Below are 20,286 nucleotides of genomic sequence, written 5' to 3' on the forward strand. Positions count from 1 at the left end.
ACATATTTAAGTACAAAAAATTATCAGACAGAAAAAAAATCTTGAAAATATCTTTCACCATCTTCCCTCTAACATATACAAGTATTCATCGAGTACTTTAGTATAATAAAGTCTTTCTGAACCCTGTTCTATAAAGCTCTGCTGGACACCAAACTCAATTAATTCAAATGCAAATAAATCCTGAACTTCAACCTACTTCAAGTAATCAGTGACAGTACTGCCAACTAGCCCTCAGATTTAACTCTTCATATTCTTTTAGCATCTTATGGTTTGGAAAACCTAGTGATACAATCCAAATAAAATGCCATTAATTTCACTTTAAATGTGTCAAAAGGGTAATTAATTAATTCAAGCAGTCATGCTTATTTCATGGTTTATTTCTAAAACAGTGAAGGGAAATATCTCAGTGAAAATTAGCTGCCAAATAAATAAATATATCTCTATATCACACAGAATAATAAATGTATAATTCAATGTACACTCAAATTGTCACTTCCACTCATCTGGGAATCATACCTTTCTGGGTCCCAATAGGATTGATTGATTTGAAGAACACCAATCTACTCACCTGTTCACATGGAGGATTATGGGGAATGGAACATGCTGTCAATGGGAAACAGCTCTTCAGCTTCTTTCACACATGGACAGTGAAGAATTTTCCCTATCAAGATTTCCCACCCTTTATTGTTCAGGCAAAGGCGGGCCAGAGTTAATGATAACATGTCTGTTACCTCATTCAATGCATTTTTACTGCTGATATTTTTATTGCAAACTCATAACTACAGTATCTGTCAGCAAAAAGTGCCTTCAAGCAGGAAAAATTGGAGAGGGTGTCACTAACACAAAACCTGGGTATAGAATTTGGAAAGTGAACACCACAAAGTAGCCACAGAGGAAAGTCTGATTAAGGTAGGGTGACCATATCTCCCATTTTGGCAGGGACAGTCCCTTTTTTTAAGCCCTGTCCCGGCCATCCTGACTTTTTTGGCAAAAGTGGGAATTTGTCAAAAAAGTGGGGTGTGGAGGAACATGTGTGTGTGTGTGGGGGGGTGTGAGTGGTGATGCCAGTCCCAGCCGGGGGCGGGGGGAAGCAGGGCTCAGGCAGGGGGCAGGCAGGGCTCAGGTGAGCAGCAATGCCAGCCCCAGCCTAGCGTAAGTGGCAGGCAGTGCTTGGGCGAGCAGCAACTTCAGGTCCGTTTGGTGGGTTGGGGGGTGCAGGCAAGTGGCTGGGGTGGTTCCAGAGGGTGTCCCATTTTCCCTTTGGGAAATATGGTCACCTAGATTATGATGAAGAGATATGAAGAACTATTGTGAGTGGGCTAATTCTTCCTGTGGACAGAAAGCAAAATCGGGGAGTGGTGGGAAGGGCTGTTTTCCCTGAAGATTGCGCAATGATAGTAACTTTGGCCTTAATAGTTGTTGGATATTACCAAAAGAGTTAGATTTTTGCTCAGCATAGTTTTCAGAGTTGTTGGACACCCACAACTCTCAGTGAAATCATGCCCTGCACCTCTGAAACCTGGTCTTTATTAACCAGTATAATGTGTTTAATGAAAAGTTGCAACTTATGGCCCTTTTAGTGAAATACACAAGAGAGCTGATTGTCTTTTCTGCCTGTCAGGCAGAAAAAAAACAACCCTATTGTATCAAACTATAATAATAACATGACAATTCCAGACTTTGAAATGGCTGCAAATTAGAAGAGCAAATGATTTCACTAAGCCACCCATTTTGCTTTATAATTACATAATGGAACAAGTTATAGTAAATAAAAAAGACTTCCTAGTTTAATCTAAAAAAATAAAAATATTAAAGTTAAGACATGACCCATAAGTCACTCTTTGAGAACTACATCATGTTCTGTTCTGAGATCACTGTAACATCTGGCAATAATGGTGTAATATTGTGAACTGAAAATTGAATTTTTTTGCTCAAAGCCAATTTTTACATCTAGGCTGTGAACCCTTAATTTAGGCCCTTTAAGCTAAACTCAGAATTGCTGTAACTGGGTGCAAATGAACATAATGGAGTTGTCCTCCTGTGTTTCAGGTATGAATTTGATTTTTTTAAGGATGGGTGTTATCATGGAAACAATGGCAGAACTTGAAGTGTAGCATTGCTGTCAGTAGAAGCTCAGGAAATTAATGGAAAATTTACATCTTTTACTTTGTATAGAAATTTAGAATACTGGTTATTGATGATGGAAGTTTATGATTTTTTGTATTTGTTTATGGGTCTTAACCTAGATGGGTGAAATATCTATCTTTTAAAGAAATATTAAAGGTTAGACAAGCACAAAGAAAAGTGCAGAATGACAGCTCAGTATAATTAGATCACAACTGAGACAATCTTTCAAACAGAGTAACACAGACAACGTTCACTTGAAACCAGATCAATAACTTTTTGTTGCTATTGTTTAACTCAGCAAAATAACTGCATGGCCCACAAACAAAGGTATGCTAAGAACTACTGGAAGGCTTTTTATTGACATTGATATAATCCTTGTACTTGCATTTGCAAATACATTCACGTACTTGGTCACAGTTGGCAAGGCTCACACTGCGGCCCTTAGTAAATGGGAGGGTTTGACTGAATAATGATTTTTGGGAAGGACCAATGTTGTGTGAAGCTGTGTTAGTTTGAGAATTCAATATAGCAGTGATTTGACTGTGTAAGTTTAGTTTTCATCGGCTATCAAGAGATAATTTTGTAATTTAGAGTTTTTGGAACTTTCCACTAACAAATCCCATTGGGGTGTGTGTGTGTGTGTGTGTATATATATATTTTTTTTTTGCAGGGATGAAAAATGACTGTTTCCTAATCACACAAACTGAACAAAAGAAATATTCATGGGTCACAGTGTCTGGATTACTCTTAGATTATATGTTTAAAATATCTGTTTGAAGATAGCAATACCATTTTACTACTTGGAAAGTCTCTGCCCAATAGGTAAAATCTCTGTTATTTTTAAACCTGTGATTCATAGCTCTAAAAGAAAGCAGCATAGTGTAAACCACACAGGCACACATAAAGATTTAAAAGAGGTACAATAAGAATTTACATGTTGTAAATTCTAAGTACATCATTTATCATATGATTAACCCTAGTAACACGTTTGATGTCAGAGAGTTCAATTCTGCAAACTCTTCCTCATGTGAGGAGTCCTTAATCTTGCAAGCAGTAACACTGATGTTAACATGACTACCTATGTGTGAGTAGGGACTACTCAAGTGAACAAGGCTCAGGCCCTTTGTGTATATATATCAACATTACAAAATGTGGTTGTGTACTTTACTTTTTTTTTAATTTTCACTGAGTTGTTTATGTAACATGTTTCAAAATATAGTTTTCAAAAGAATAATGTAATCAGTCTTTGAAAGCAAAACTTCCTGAAATTGCACACTTTTTTTTTAAAAAAAGGAGGAGGCAGGGACAAAAATCAAGGATTAACATGTTTTAGTTTATGAAAATCCTGAATATATTTATAAACAAATATTCACATGTGTTAAAGGTGATATAGACCTCTAACAGTAGGCTCATGAAGGTTAACAGTCTATTTGAATGCTGTATATAAACTCCCACCCACTTTTCTTTGGGGTAGGAAGAAGGGAGACTGCTTTATAATTAGTGAGGGGAAAAGGACATTTCTTACATCTATATAACAGGGTTCAATACTACTTAAATGTAATTAGAACATTTACTTTTGCCTGAATTTATCAGCTTTTAACTTTACATTTCATCATGCCTGCACTGCTGCCAAGTAGCCTAACTTATATTGTAGCTGATAAATATTCACTAAAATCACACTTTAACTTTATAAATTGTAAAGAGAAAATGTTGCTGTAATAACGTGGCAGTAACTTTTCTTCTTCTGGACTGAAGCAGATAGATAATCTCCATTTAATGCTTATACCTATTAAGGCTACTTGTACATTACAAATACGTGATGCGGCACATGAGTTTTAGATTTTGAGTTAGGAAAATTCATTGCGTTGGCCAAAGTGATAAATAACGTCACAAAATGCAGGATGGAGACTTAATTTGTCTCCCTATTCCTCTCAGTCACCTCACTGGCGCTGCCATTCATTTTGGAACCAGCGTTTAGCTCTCCACACACACAAATCCCTGCTCCTCTCGTTGCATACCCAGGACGCTGAGAATTTACAGAAGCAAGCAACGCATCTTCTATAGCAAACCCTTAAATGGAGCAGAGCACTCTGCTAAGCACGCCAAAGGTTAAACGCTGCTGAAACAGCGACATTTCATCTGCCCACGCTTCCCAGTTCCATTCAATTACCAAACAGCAGCGGCCCTGTAATACAATATAATACTGTACTATTAAATCAGAGCTCCACATTTACATCTACTTCTAGCCCAGAGGAAGGCCTGACATTCACTAGTCAATACCGGAACAACCAACCCACAACTTTCAAAACACGCACCCCTATCCACCTTGGGGAAGAAGCGAGGACGAGCCCTCAGATTTCAATTTCACAAGTTTGTTGTTGTTTTTATCAATCACCCTAAGGCATCACTCCTCTTCTCAGCCACACATACAGACGCCAGGGCAAACATCAGGCATTTCTTTTGCAAATCCTCTCTAATTCCTACTTTGCTCATTAGTTCCCAGCCTGACCTTACATACCACTCGCCCACAGGCGAGATCGATTAGAGATTTACTCGCCCCAAACCTGGAAGTTATGTGAAGTATCTTCTTCAATGCAGGTTAATTAAAATCCATCAAAATATAATACTCCCCGTTCCCTTAACTGGGAATTATTTGTTTGTGATAAACCCAACCATCAGGACTATAGAAACTTCGCAACAAAAATAAACCCCCAACTTCCCATCCTGCATTCGTCTCTTGTTTGCAGAGCCCATTTTGATGCTGAAAGCTGCTGAAATCTTTCCCAAGTGTTTCCTTTGCACCGACCTCAGAGCTAACAAGCTCACAACTTTGCACTTTTCTTCTTCTTTTGGCCAGTCCCCCTCTCCAACAATTAGACATGCATTTCCATTCAAACTGAGCTTCCTCCTTACCTGGTCTAACAGTCACAAAAGTCCCCCAGGAGAAAACGTTGTGTCCTTTTGCAAGAACGGTGCATACAGAAATATTTCTTTTCACCACACGTCCAAATTGGGATCACGCAACGGAGAGAAAAGGGAGCCAGCAGTTTGGGTAAAACTCTGAAGCAATCCCCAGGAACTGGTGTAGCAGGGCGCCCAGGAGCAGCAGAGCCGGTGGGGGATCTCTTCCAGGGGCGATCAGCTCCTTTGCCAAGTTGCTCCTAGGTGGGTGGTGGGTGGAGTGGAAGGGGGTGGGGGCGGTGTGGCCTTTGGGGCGGGCGAGGCGTGCAGCTCGCGCGCGGTCCCGGGTTCAGCACCAGCCGCGCCGTGGACAGCACCAGCTCCTCTCGCCTCCAGTTTGTCTCAGTCACTGAACCCGCCTGGCTCTCCCGCCTCCTCGCTCCCCGGCGCTGCCACTCAGCCCCGGCGTGTCCCGCCTCCCCCTCCCCAGCCCGCACGTCAGCCCCGGCTCTTCCCTCATTTGCATGGAAGCCGAGGAGGGGGCAGCCGCGGGCAGCTCAGCAGCCAGCAGGAGCAGCCGGCCATAGCGGGTAGCGAGGACTGCTAGCCAGGGGATGACCGCCCAGCCATAACCCTCCCGCTGCAAAGCTCCCAGCCCACGAGCAGGCTGCTCCTTCTGTTCACAGTCGGATGGTCGTCTTTGTACGCCCAGGGCTCAGCCGCCGCACAGAGCTGCAGGAGCCTGGTTTCCTAAGCACGTCTAATTGCCTCCGGCGTGTGCAAGTGCTGAGAACTTGTGGGGTTTCTTGAAAAGGATGAGAAACAGGAATTTAAGCCCCCTTCCCTTATTTTAGACCCCTGGTAACGAACTAGCACCTCTAACTGCACTGATGCAATTTGAGACCCTCCCCTCATTGGGATTTAAAGACAGCCAAACCCGGCCCGGATCGTCTGCACTGATTTTGTCTGTGTGTGTTTGTCAGAGAGAGAGAGTGTTTCCAATGTCTGTTTGGGAGAAGAGTGCAATCACCCCCAAAATAGCAAACAATTCCCATCTTGAATTCAGAGCCTGCTTCCATTCTAAAGGTGGAATGGAGGTTATGCACTTTTTATTAGATCGCATAGGTCAATTGGCTACCTGAAAGATCAAGTATGCTAGAAGCATTGCACAGCCTGTAGCAGTAATCCCTACTCTATCATATTTTAGCGGCCCAGCTCTGAGGTGAAGCTTTTCACTAAAATCAGGATACTGGTTGCTCAGGCAAAATCCACACATGGGATATTTTTTGTTGGTGGTGTTAGTACACATAAGGAAAAATATGGCTAAAGAGCAGGACCAGCCAAATTATGATTCTCAGCTCTTGTAAAAGAAACTTAGTTCCTTTGAAAAGGGCAGAAAAAGAAATTGACAGCAGTAGAATACCTAAAACATTAGCAATATTTTCATGGAGATTGGAGACTTATGCAAAAATAAATATACAAATAGAGAGATTCACTGGAATATGTTTAATTTCTTCTCTCCCCCCTAGAGCAATCCGATGTATTACTTTTTAAATTTATGGTAGAAAATTAATAAATATGAACCTCTTCTCTTGAAAGGGTTTACTAATGTTGAAATTACAGGTTACATAGTTCTGGCCAGTGGGGTTAATACATGTTCCAGATTAAAGTATTAAACTATCTTTACACCATCCATGACTACGGTGAGACAGACTCAGGTCAGCTGCAGTGATCTATGGTAGCATGCCAAATTAGTGAATTATCCTTGCTGCTACATGTAGAATCAACACATATAGCAGCAAACATTAATAACAAAATAATTTGATCTAAATTATTCATTTTTCAGTATATCTGATATGGCATGGAACTAGGTAAACAACATTTAGCTTTAAGAACTCAACTATTTTAAATAGAAAAAAATTAATATCACAGTATGATTGTGTTTGTTAGTGCGGTAGTGGTAAGGCTGTTTTTACACACACACCCCTTTACAGTATTATGCCTGTGTGTATCTTTACTCATGAGACTAGTCCCATTAGCTATACATGTAGTACATGCAAACGGCCATATCCTCAGCCTTGATACATTCCCCTTGTTGTGTTCTGATTGTGCAATGGGGTCATGAAAGCAAGCTTAACTGACTTCCAGAGGATTCTGGATCATCCCCAGAGGGCCAGCAAAGCTGGCTCTACTCCAGCCCTCTTGTGACTTACAGAATAGGTACATGTGGAATGGGAGATTGTTGAGCGCTATTGTATTGTTGAATCTCCTCTTTCTGGAGCACAATGTAGAGCAGCATTGAAATGTCCAGGCAGCTTTGACTCCTAGCCACTCAGCTACCCCAGGACTGCTCTGGCACAGGTGAAGATCTAACCCAAACACAACTTCTGCTCTAATGTCAGGAAAAGTTGAATTCATGTACATGACAGCAAAATCAGGGCCCCACATAGCACATATGGAGACTGTACAGATAGGAATAAACCATCAACACTAGCATTATAATATGAAAAGAATAAACTCAAAGTAAAGTCTACTAGATCATGTAAGTTCTGGCAAAGACAATATAATATTCCTTATTTATACTATTTGGGTTAGTAGGGCTTCTAATTTAAAAGACCACCAAAAGTAGCAACTGAAGCCAGTAGAAAAAAAATCTTCTAATCTGTAAATCTCAAGTCCACTTAAGCCTTTTAATTTGGATACTAAATGTGTACACAAGAGAAAGACACACACAAATTAGAAAGATCATCCAGCATTTCTACTGTATAATGAATTACATTTCTCTGATCATGTTCCTGTTGTCTTCTCTTTTTTGGACACCTGCTGTGACATCTAATTTTTCAAACTTCCATTTAATTAGAATTCTTTTTTTGTATTCTTAGTACATATACTATGTTATTTTTCCCCTTCTTGCATCAATTATCATGGCAATATTTGTTGCTAATTTTAAACACTTATTTTGAAAACCTGAGCTTTGCATCTTCCACTGGACCGATGTTTACCATTTTTCATTGTGTATTCCAGAAAAGTAGGCCATAAAGCAAAATGTTTTGTGGGTAAATTAACCCACACTTCTTAATTATTTTAAGAAAGTAATAGATTGCACCATCACTACTCACTTCTGGAAAGCTTAAGTCCACTGAGTCTCAGGTTGTATTACAGTATAAACATTCACTTGATTACTTGTACCTTGCTCTAACACACACACACACACACACACCATGGAGAATGTGGTCTGTATTTAGCAATTATTTATAAGTAGGAAGAATTGCTGGTGCTTAGTTTCATGTTTCTGCTTTCCAGGGCTGTTTAATTTGGATGGTATTTGACATCATCTTGCCAGATGCAGTGTAATATGCCACACACTACAATATTCTTTATAATTAGTTATAGTTCACAGTCCCGAATGCATGATTTTTACCTGTTAATGTTTGTTTTGCTTCCATTTGGTAACATTAACTGTTATAGTCAAAGCATTTACAATTTCTATTTCTGCTGTACAATAGCTGGATACCTGCTGACTTTCTTGGAAGATTGTGATAAATTACAGTGAATTTCAATGTTGCCTTACTAATTTAAGTCTACTTGAAAGGCAGTATTGCTCTTTGTTTTAACATTTTATGATTTAAAAAATAATTTAAAAAAACAGGCTTCAGTGCAGCAGTATATCACATGTAGGATGGACAACAGAACAAAGATTCAGTATATAAGAGGAAAATACAAGAGAACTCTTGATGAAAGTTGTTCAAACACCAGGGACTATTTGTCCAACATATCTCTCTCTCTCTCTCATTTATTATATACCAATCTATGGCACACCTACAGTATGTTGAACAACTGGTCCACTTTTATTCTGACAGATTTGAGTCTTTTTTCTTTGACAAATGTATAAGGGCCCTCTCCTAAATTCTTCGCATTTGAAGTTTTGGATGCAAAAGGAATGCAGAATTAGGACATGAAAATGCAAGAATACTTTGTAGGTAGGTTCCCCCACACCTTTTTGCTTCTGTTATCTTTTCCATTTTTAGTACTTCATGTTGTCTTTAGTCAGTTTTCTATACGTGGGGCTTGTATTTTGCATCCATGTTGCTATAGTATATCAGCATGCTGCCACAAAAGAGTTTCAGAGGGACAGGTTTTGCCAGCCTTGCTCATGTGGAATTGTACTTTACTCCACAAGTCATCCCAGTGGCTTCAATGGGGCAAAGTACTACTACAACAGGAGTAAGGGTGACATAATATGGTGCTGAATGGTCACTTCATATTTCTTGAGCAGAATTGAGAGTCTTATCCAAAGCTCATAGATGTCAATGGAAAGACTTCCAGTAACTTGTGTGTTTGGTTCAAGCCCTGAATGAACTAAAATGTTTAATATTGCCAATGTTTTATCTTTACTTCTTTTATGGTCTAGTAAAGAAAGTTCTTCCACTGAAACAATTTTTAATCTACAGTATACCATTTGATAAGTCTATTAAAAATATAGTCACCTTAGAATTAGAGAATTTTAAATCTGATTTCCCAGTATCAATAAAGTTTAGTCCCTGTTATTTACTAGTTTGTAACATACAAGTCTGAACAAACCTGAATTGAATTATACTTACAATACAAACAAACATTCTTTAAAATCAAGCCAGCACAATAATTTCCAATCAGTTTTACACATTGATTTATCTTATTAAGTATTTTCTCAGGAACTAAATGTTAAGGAGATATCTTTCAGGGCCAAATTATATCAGCCTCCTCCCCGCTTTCTGCTATATCCACCCTGTGCTGCTGAAGTGGCAGAAAGTAATGGGAACCAGACTTAAATGGCCTGCACAGGGGAATTTTGCTGGTATAAAGCTGCTGGAGGTGGCCAGACTACCCTACCTCTCCTCTGGTGTAGGGGACGCAGATGGCATATACAAGGGCATGGTGGAGCCAAGTTCTCCTACACCTAATTCTTCACTGGTAGAAGCTCATGTAGGAGATTTATACTAATGGTGTAATTTAGAGTAGGGGTTCTCAACCTTTTTCTTTCTGAGCCCCTCCTCCCCTACCCAACGTGCTATACAAACTCCACAACCCACCTGTGCCACAACAACTGTTTTTCTGCATATAAAAGCCAAGGCCAGCATTAGGAGGTAGCAAGCAGGGCATTTGCCCAGTGCCCCATGCCACAGGGAGCCCTGCAAAACTAAGTTGCTCAGGCTTTGGTTTCAATCCCAGGTGGTGGGACTTGGCGCCCCAGACTTCAGCCCCAGGTGGCAGAGCGTGGGCTTTCTGCCCTGGGCCCCAGTAGGTCCAATGCCAGCCCTGCTTGGCGGACCCCCTGAAACCTGCTTGTGGCCCCATGTGGGCCCTAGACCCCTGGGTGAGAACCACTGATTTAGAACTGCTCTTGCACCTAGGCCAAGTGGTGCCAGATCAGAGCTATAGCAGGCTCCTAAATGTCTAGATGACTCCTCTCTCTCCTGTCACTGTATCTGAGTAGAGCTGAGATACAGATGAGAAACTGGCCCATTGAGTAATATCTGATGCCATGAAGAGTACCATTGAAATCAATGAGAATGCTTGCCATAGTAAGGTTTCTACTTGATAGATATGGGCCCTAAACAAATGTTCCTGTAGAATACATGACCCAAATGATCTCCTTCCTCTAAGGTTTATTTTCCCTTTCCCTCCATATCATTACCATCATTCCAATGAAGGAAGGAAAAATGGATTAGAGGGTAGTGGCCTCTCTAATGCAGCTGATGCTAGTAGAGCACATTGATTAGCTAGAAGTAAATAGCTGCAAAAAGAGGTTAGCTAGCTTCCTCTGTATCCAACATGAGACAGAATGAAATGTGTTTCAAATATAACTAATCTCTCACAAAATGAAGCTTGGAAGCCTGACATTCTTCCCCACATTATCTAGTGGACACATTCACTTACTGTCTATTTTAATGAATTTGAATCTGTAAAATGTTGTTGCATAAAATTATAGACCGTGGAGATATTTACAAAGTAAGCACAATGCAATGAGACTTTATATTTGCCATGATCTGCCATTAACAGCAGGACATCCTGAGCACGAGGATGGTAGACCCTGACAATGGTATAGAAGATAATTATTCAGATGGGAGCCCGGAGAGAGGCTGTACCAACCATCTGGAATCAGAATTCCCTATTGACCAAAGAATGATAGCAATGTAAGACACTGGGATACCATACTTCATCAAGACAACTTCCCAACACGGGACTCAAATCCTAAAAAAAAGCAAGGTGGAAACATGCTTAAAAGATGCATTTAGGGTAGAGAGCACATCCACAATAAGAATAATGCCAATGCATAAAACAAAATAACCCAAGTAAAAGCATTAAGGAGAACTTGAAGTGATGTTAGACTTGTAGCTTTCCCCATTATTTCTAAATCAAATAAATATTATTTTCATGATGTTTGTAGTAACTTTGCAATGGAATAATGCACAGTGAGGTAACATTACATCTGTCCACTATTTCTACAAATAGAAAAAATATAAAAATACACTTACAATCTATATGACGTTTAAAATGACTATGTAAAGCTAATCCTAAAAAATGGTGCTAAATATTTAATTTTTTAACATCCAGTCTTTTTGGACTTAGCTTGAAGATCTACTACTAGTTTAATTATTCAACATATCTTTGAAATCTGAAAGCACTCAATATGTAGAGCGAATCAAATTTTATAGGTATATAAACACAGCGCTGATGATATTCTGTAGCAAGTGGTCATGTTTACAAGAGATCTCTTAGGGCATCTATTGGACAACCTTAGTACTGCATGTGAAAGAAAAGGGTTTGTGGAATTAATCAGGACCTAACAATTAACTCTTATTCTATATTTTCCACAAACTAATCATAAATGTACATTTTAATGAGAAATATATGGATAAAATTGATCAGGGTGAATGTGGGATTTAAGAAAGGCAAGCAAATAAATGAAAAGCAAATAGTGTATTAGTGCTGATCTTGCAATTCTGTTACTATATACAAAGTGATGGTAATAAAAGTGAATGTTTTCCATGTTATAATTTACAAGATAAACTAATATTGAGCACTTAAATATGTTCAGATCAATGCACTGTAACTGATTTTTAACATAGTGTGCTGTTCATGTTTAGATAAACTGAAATAATATTTGTTTTACATAAAACACATCAATAATCACATAAAAAGATAAATTCAGAGTTAAGGACTAAACTTTTGATACCTAAACAAAAGTCTCACTAAAAAGGGCTTAGGATTATTCTTGTGCATTCATTAACTGGGATTTCCAAAATTTTAGTTTTAAATTTTCATCTTTATCTTAATATTCTTTCCACATTGCTCCAGTACAGTAATACCAAACTCTTTATTCTTGAGATTCAAAACCATAACAGGCTCATTAGGCTTAGTCTCCTAGTGCTAGACTTTATTTCTGTCATTCCCAACAGAGGACAGTCCCTTCCTGAGATATAGGCTGAGGAATTGCTTTGAAGACTTAAAGAGAAAGGTGCCTGCAGAGCCGGCTCCAGGGTTTTTGCTGCCCCAACTAGCAAAAAAAAGAAGCCGCGATTGTGATCTGTGGGAGCTCTACTGCCGCCGCTTCAGTCTTTGGCGGCAGGTCCTTCACTCTGAGAGGGACCTGCCGCCAAATTGCCACCCAAGAGCCGGATGTGCCGCCTCTCTCCATTGGCCGCCCCAAGCACCTGCCTCCTGGGCTGGTTCCTGGAGCCGGCCCTGGATGCCTGGCTCAGGAATTAAACCTTAATCTCTCAGATGGTAAAACAGAGAAGGATTATTTACCCCCACAGAAACTCTGATTCTGATTTTGTCAGTGCAGGTCACTGCCTCATGCATGTAAGATTGCTGTTAAAAAAAACCAGTGTCTGTCAGGACCACACATGGAACCTGTGTCTGCTTGGGTTCCTCTCAGAGAGCATAAAAGGTGGGGTGGTCATGACCCTCCCTCAGTTCCCTCACAATTCAAAGCCCATAGCAACTGAGCAGGATCAGGGAATATACACTGACTACAAGATCTCAAAGAACCACAGATGATATCAGGTAAGTAACCATTCATTCTTCAAATATGGGTCAGTGTGGATCCACAATAAGAGATTGGGAAGCAGTATCCCCTCAGGATGGTGTGAATGAAGATTTTCAGCTGTATCAGTCAAACAATGATTGTAGTACTACCTGAAATTGATGCATTACTCAGCAATTAAGTCTAAAATTTCAGTGCCACATTACTACCTTAAGGATTTCTGATATAGGCACATTCCTGAAAAAGGTGGAGGACGTTGCTTTAGCTCTGATGGAGTAAGCCTGTATGTTAAGTGGTAACTTCATGAGATATATTGTGTTATTCATTTTAATATCCTTTAAGGATATAAATTAATATTTAGCACACCTAGCTATAGCTATACATTGATGGGGAAACAGTCTGAAAGGTTCGATCCTGTCAATCTAACATATGCAATTTCTTTTCTCCCAGTGCAGAGTGTTGTTTCAGGAAGAAGACAGGCAGGTTGACTGACCTATTTAGATGAAATTCTGAGGCCACCTTAGAAATAAACTTTAGGTGAGGCTGTAGCTTCACCTTATGCCTATAGAATATCATATAGAGGAGTTGGTCCATAAGCATCTGAAGCTCACATATTCTCCTGGCCACAGTGATACTAAGAAGAAAGTCTTCAGAGTGCAGAACATTCTGAGAGAGGTTCAAATGGATTATCGATCAGTCTCAGGAAGACTATATTGAGGACCTGGAAGTAGGAAGGTGTCCTCTTTGTTAGGGTTGATACTTGTAGTACTTTCTGTAGGGAGCCAGAGGGAAAATTCTCAGGTATCACAGAGTGGTCCCGGGAATGGAGTTCTCTCTCTGTCCTCTGGTTGAAGAATCAATTTCCTTGAAAGGATTGTGGTCTGTATTACATGTGGTATGCCAAATAACCGGAGCCAGGAAACTTGGCCACGGATATCACTATGAGACACGGATCTTACAGCAGTACCAGAGGTATTCATGGACACCTAGCTATTAACTGCCTCTACTTGGTCTTTCATTTCATCTCTGCCATCCTGCAGAATTTTTCAAAGGAAGACTGATACTTATTTCCCATACAAGGTATTTCTACTTAGCAAACAATGCCTGGTAGCTTGCCACCAAAAGCTGATGAATAAGCCTTTCACACAGACATGTCTAGCTTCTTGGAAACTTTCTCTTGAGAAGTGCCTTTAGTGGACTTTTCTTGAACTAAGATGACCAAAGACCATGAGTGTGGGCAGGCATAAATAAATAATAAATAATAATAATAATAAAAAAAACCCCAACTGTTCAAAGATTTCTTGGGCACCTGCAACTTTTCTCCATGTACTTGGAGATAGGGGTGAGAAGGTCGTGGAGGGTGAAGTGTGTCTGGAGTCTGCCAAAGCCCTTTAGCTGAATCCAGGAACCCTTCATTAATAGGGAGGCCAATTCTGGCTAATGTCATTACACACAGACCATCGAAGAGCTTGTGAATCTTTTCTAGTCGTCAGGGGCGGCTCTAGGCATTTTGCCGCCCCAAGCATGGCAGGCAGCCTGCCTGCCGCCCTCGCGGCGACCGGCAGAGTGCCCCCAGTGGCTTGCCACCCCAAGCACGCGCTTGGCGTGCTGGTGCCTGGAGCCACCCCTGCTAGTCGCAATGTCCAGGGTCTCTGCATTTTGGGACAGAAGGTCCTGGAAGGTTTTACGATCACCTACTTCCAAGGCAAGTGCAGGTGTTACTGCCTCATCTAGTGGTGAGGAGAATTTCTTAGGTGGAACTCCCTCACCTCTTTTGCAGGTAATTTTTTTAAACCACTTCTTGCTTTGTCCCTCTCCCCCTTTTGGGACTATAGAGGAGTAGCATGCCTTAGTTTCAGTGTTGGATAAAATGACAATGCACAAAATGGTACAGAGCTGTGTAACAAAAGGTGAGGCCCTGATCCTACCCTTTCCTTCCCTTGCAGGATACAAGTAACTTCCAGTATTCTGCGATGGGGGAGAAAATAGGGCTCCAGGTTTCTAATGTGCATGATTTTCTCTTCCCTTCCCTCTTCTCAGCCCAGCCAACAAATCCAGGTTGCACAGGATTTCAGCCCCTCCACCTCCACCCCTCACTTTTTGCCATCTGCTAATCAACCCTTTCTCTGATTACAGCAGTTAGTTATGGAGTCAGTAAGCACACACCTGCTTAACAAATGACAGGGACATGATATCTTGAGCTGTATAGGACTCTACATTGTATGGCAATTGATAATTAACATGCTAACATAATATAAGGCTAGAAACTGATTTTGAGTAAACTAATCCTAATATACATTGTGAAAATGGAGAGAAAGGGGTGAAGAGTACTAAACACCATTACAAATATTTTATAAACATATTACATTGTAACCAAATGTTATTCAACATTTTAATTGAAAAAAGACATCTGTTTTATAAAATGAAGTACTAAAAGGCCCACTTTGACATTTCACAGATAAGTGGGAAGGAAAGAGTACTTGGTACTTGTTAGTGAGCTGAAAGTGCAGCTTCTTTAGTTCCTGTACATCTTAATAACAAATCTGTTCCAGGATTTAATGAATGCTCTTCCAAAATTCAGCTAATTTAAAATTAGGGCCTCTGAATTAAATATGACTTACTAGTCAAGTGCTAAAGTCTATTTTTATCAGTACTGTCCTTTATTATTTATAGAATTATGAGATTTTTCAGGAAAGTCTAATTTTAATTAAAAATGTCTCCGATATCTATAAAAAAGACAGGAAAAGTACATTTCAGTCCATTCAAGTACTCAATTAAAAGATCTTGTACAAAATATCATGTAGGAAATTCATATAGTCTTTTCATTCAGTCTGAAAGTCAGGAAACAGTCTGAATGGATTCCTACTGCTTATTCTTTATAAATTTTTTGAAAGAAATTTAGAAAAAAAATCCATTGTCATGGGATTAAAATCAAAATCACAATCGCTGTTTTCAGAGGAACTAAAAGTAAAGAAATACAAGGACACAAATTCATCACTTTTTTAGGGAATTGCTAGATTAGTAGTTCATATTCACAAGTGTCAAATCTATTTATAGTCCTTATGTGGCTCCCATCACCATATAGCTGTGCATTTTTCAGATATTTATGGATTTATCCCTGAAGCAGCTCTGAGATATGGAAGTATTAAATCAATTTCTTAAAAGGAGAACTGAAGTACAGAGATTAGGTGATTTGTGCAATATCAGACAGGAAATCTGAGGTGGAGCTAGAAACCCAGATTTTCTGATTCCTAGACCACTGTGTTAACTACAAGGCAATCCTTCCTTCCAGATCAGTATACAGATTTCAAAATGGTGGCTATACTTACTGGAGCAGTTAGCGGAGGACAGCAGACAAGAAACTTCAGTGTCTGACTGGGGAGGAGGAGGGAGTTGTAGGAGAGGCAGGGGTAGGGAAGGTGAGCCAATGTCAATTCTCTCTTGTAAGAAATCTGAGATTCCGTGTGGAGAGAACAGTGAGGGCAGATGGAGGGGAAGATTTTAAGGAGTGAATCAAAGGTAGTCCAAAAGCACTTGGGTTTGCAGGCATAGGATTCAATTAAATTGGAGTGTTTAGCTACAAAGATGACAGAACCTAGGAGAAGAGAATAAATTTGTAGTGGTGGAAATCAGCCTGGTCACAGTATTTCCACCCGAGAGACTCTGCAGCATGAGAACAAGAGCAGTGGAAAAGGAGGTTGGGGTGAGCCAAAGCTCTGAGTTGGTAGGGCTGACCTTGTGATGAGACAGAGGGGCAAAAAAGTTAAGGCAGGAGGAGAGCAAAGCATGGAGAGATTGTCACAAATATCAGGCTAACTGCACCTCTGACCCCTCTCAGATAGGGCCTTGGGCTGCAGTTACCTGGTGCTAACTGTGATTACCTCAGTAGGCCTGACTTGGGTTCAGTACCTGCAGTTCTTCTCCTTAGCAGCTATGACCAGTAGCATCCACTGTCCACATGGACATCTTACGGCAAAACATTGTTTATTTAGAACCAAAGCATTTAAGAGAAAATAGATCTTAAAAGAATTAGTAGTCTTTACACATGAATATCTTCCCTAAGCCTTATCATTCCCTGTGAGTTTGGGGAGGGCTCAGTTGTTTCAGACGTTGCTGCAGGACCTGTCCCTCTGCTGTATTCAATTAAGGAATAACCTGCCTATAGGAAAGATTTCTTCTCCTCCTCCTCCAACTTAATTGAATCCCATGCCCACGTTGTGAGTTGCCTTTTCACCACATGCAACTAGATGACTCATTTCCTGAAGCATGAGAGTATACATCCCTTATACATTTTAATCTATTAAATGTAACTGGGAGTTTTTATGATAAACTTAAGTGCCTAGTAGCTATTTGAACTCAGCTCTTGACCTCGATATTTTGTGGCAGTAAGTTTCACATTAGTTATGCATTGTGCAAAAAATATTTCTTTTTTTATTTTCAACTTGCTGCCTTTCAGTTTCTTCAGATATTGCCTCTTCCTCTGTTGAGAGAGGGTAAATAGGAGCTCCAGATTGGCCAAAGAATATTTCAGTCAAGCTATATACTCAAAAGAGGAAAGCAAACAAGTATCCCATGGGACATATCTAAAAGACACACCCAATCCAGCAGTTGACATTTCTGAAGCTTCATCACAATTCAGTATTGATGCTTGTTCTGTTTATCCCCCATTATAGTCCTCTGATCCTTCTTTGTGGTACTACCTGCCAATATCCATCTCCTGTCCAACATGCTGTATTAATGCCTTTGGCTATTGTTTTCTACCTTCCCAGAGGGGAAAAAAAACCTATGTTAAGATGAAGTTAAGGTTGACAGTACATATCAATAGTTTTTGGGTAAAATAATTTTGAAGGAAGTTTAAATTATCCCCAAAATCAAGAATAGACAGACTGTAAGAAGTTATGGTTACACTAAAGAAATCCAAACATGCTAAGATACGGAAGCATGAGTTAGGGCACAAAAACAACTTTACCTCTGCATCCCAAAAATGAAAATTTGGTCATATAATATAAACACATCAAGCTCCATTTTCAGACTAGTATCAGAGGGGTAGCTGTGTTAGTCTGGATCTGTAAAAGCAGCAAAGAGTCCTGTAACACCTTATAGACTAACAGATGTATTGGAGCATGAGCTTTCGTGGGTGAATACCATCTGACGAAGTGGGTATTCACCCACGAAAGCTCACACTCCAATACGTCCGTTAGTCAATAAGGTGTCACAGGACTCTTTGCTGCATTTTCAGACTAGTTATGTTATTTTCCCATCTATTAGACTGTGGTCTATTTGACCAGCTCTATTAGATTGCAATAGCAACAATAATTTTGTGAATATTCATAATAACTGCAAATTATCTGCAGTTTAAGACATTTACTGAAGAAATTCACATGTAAATTTGAGTAATGAATTAATTTAAGAACTGTTGAACAGAAAATTTGGCAAACAGGGTGTGGGGGGGCAAGATTAATGAATTATTCATTGTGAATTGTTTGCTCAGTTCTGAGCTATCCCTTCGAAAAAGAAAGGAAAAATAATATCAGACATTGATTAAATCACACTACAATATTAAGCACCAGCACACAGATTCTGCTAGACATAGGTATGCTTCTGTTGGTGTCAGCCACGATATTGCGTGACAGTGTAAACAATTATGCAACTACACCCACATGTAAAACCAAAGTTACAAATCAAATCTGTGATCTAAGATAATCAATTCATATGCTAAGTAAAAGGATTTAAATCCTTCTATATTAAATAAACCACAAACAGTGAAATTACACCCCTAATTTAACATCTGCTATTTCCTTAGGGCTAGACTGAAATACAGCCCTCTGGGGCCATGCAAAGGAATTAGTGCATGTAAGGTCCCTCCCTATGACCTTCCTGGCTGTATAGGGCTTACTCGGTTTGTACCGGACAGCAAGCTACATGCAGAAGCTAACTCCACCCATGAGCAAGTAGATGGAGAGAAGACAGTGAAGGGAGGTGTAACTAAACTTGGCTTTGTCCTCAACCCCTTCCCCCACCACACACTAGGTCATCTGACATGATAGGGGAAGTAAGATTCACCCTTTCCAAGGCTGCACTAAATTATTTTCTCCCTAAAGCAAGTGGGCAGCAGGGTAGGAAACGTGACTGACAATTCCTTTCCAGGACTACTCCTGGGGTGGCACATCCATCCTTTACCAAAAGTAAAGATAGTAATCTCCCCATCTAGCACAAACCCACAGTGGTAAACACCAAGTTCTGGGAAACAGAACCCATGGACTAAGTTTTGTACCTAACTTCTGACACACAAGATACCTAATAACAAGATTTTGAACTCTAAATAACCATAACAATTCCACTTTATTTTACAAAATACTTTTCCTTAGAACTGTATTTCAAAATCCTTTCTAGAAGACAGTGCATGGTGCATATTACAGACAACCCTGTTACAGTGACATGAGGCCAGATTCTGCTCTCACAGGTATAAATCAGAAATCACTTTTCTAGTCAATAAAACTACTCTGGATTTAAACCAGCATATCTAAGGGCAGACTGTAGTACACTGTGTTGTGAATAAATTAAAACATTCACTCAAAGTCAATTAAAAAAAAAGGACTCAAGTGGAGTCTGAGACAGCATAGAAAAGATCAGTCTTAAAATTAGATTAATGGAACTCATTTACTACATTTACTGTTAAAACATTAAAACAAATAAATAAAGGCATGAACCTGCAGTCATTAGGACAATTTGCGTGAGTGAAGGTTACAGAATTAGGTGCTAAATGAAAGAAAACATTGTATTACTGTATAAAAGGAAAGCAGAGAAAACAGCTTATAGTAATTTAGATGCATGGATCTCATTTCTACACTCAGTGAAAAGCTCACCAGGCACCATTTCACAGGCTGGCATCTTAATGATAGGTTTGAACTGACCATTACATATCCTGCAATGTCAGTTCACTCACCTCTGCTTCTCTATGATCCTATCCTGGTGTTCAATTAATAGTTGCAGCTCCCTTGTTTCATTGTTATTTTAACAGTTAATCAATACTAAAACCAGAGCAGGTGGTGTCTGGAATACATTTTTTTCCTCAAAGCATGTCTGCTCCACTCAGTCAGCCTGCAGAAAACATTTAGACTAAGACTGATTGTTGGAACATGATTCAGCCCTAAATAGTTTTCCAGCGATTAACCTGAAATTTCTCAAAAAAATGAGTCAGGTTTGGTGAACTTTCACTGAAACCCAGA

At 39.7% G+C, this 20,286-nt stretch overlaps 1 protein-coding gene across 5 annotated transcripts in view; it reads right to left on the minus strand.

Annotated features, from left to right (window-relative positions):
• Positions 1-20,286, minus strand: part of FSTL5 (follistatin like 5) — an 879,952-nt gene that overhangs the window by 519,074 nt on the left and 340,592 nt on the right. Inside the window, exon 1 of one of the 5 annotated variants that reach the window (XM_039541913.1) lies at positions 5,041-5,566. The exons of the other annotated variants lie outside the window; for them this stretch is intronic. The gene's annotated coding sequence lies outside the window, so the exon portion shown is untranslated. Of the gene's footprint in view, positions 1-5,040; positions 5,567-20,286 lie in introns of those variants that run through there. 5 annotated transcript variants of the gene reach the window in all.

This window comes from Mauremys reevesii, linkage group 5 (genome assembly GCF_016161935.1).
Source record: "Mauremys reevesii isolate NIE-2019 linkage group 5, ASM1616193v1, whole genome shotgun sequence".
NCBI lineage: Eukaryota > Metazoa > Chordata > Testudines > Geoemydidae > Mauremys > Mauremys reevesii.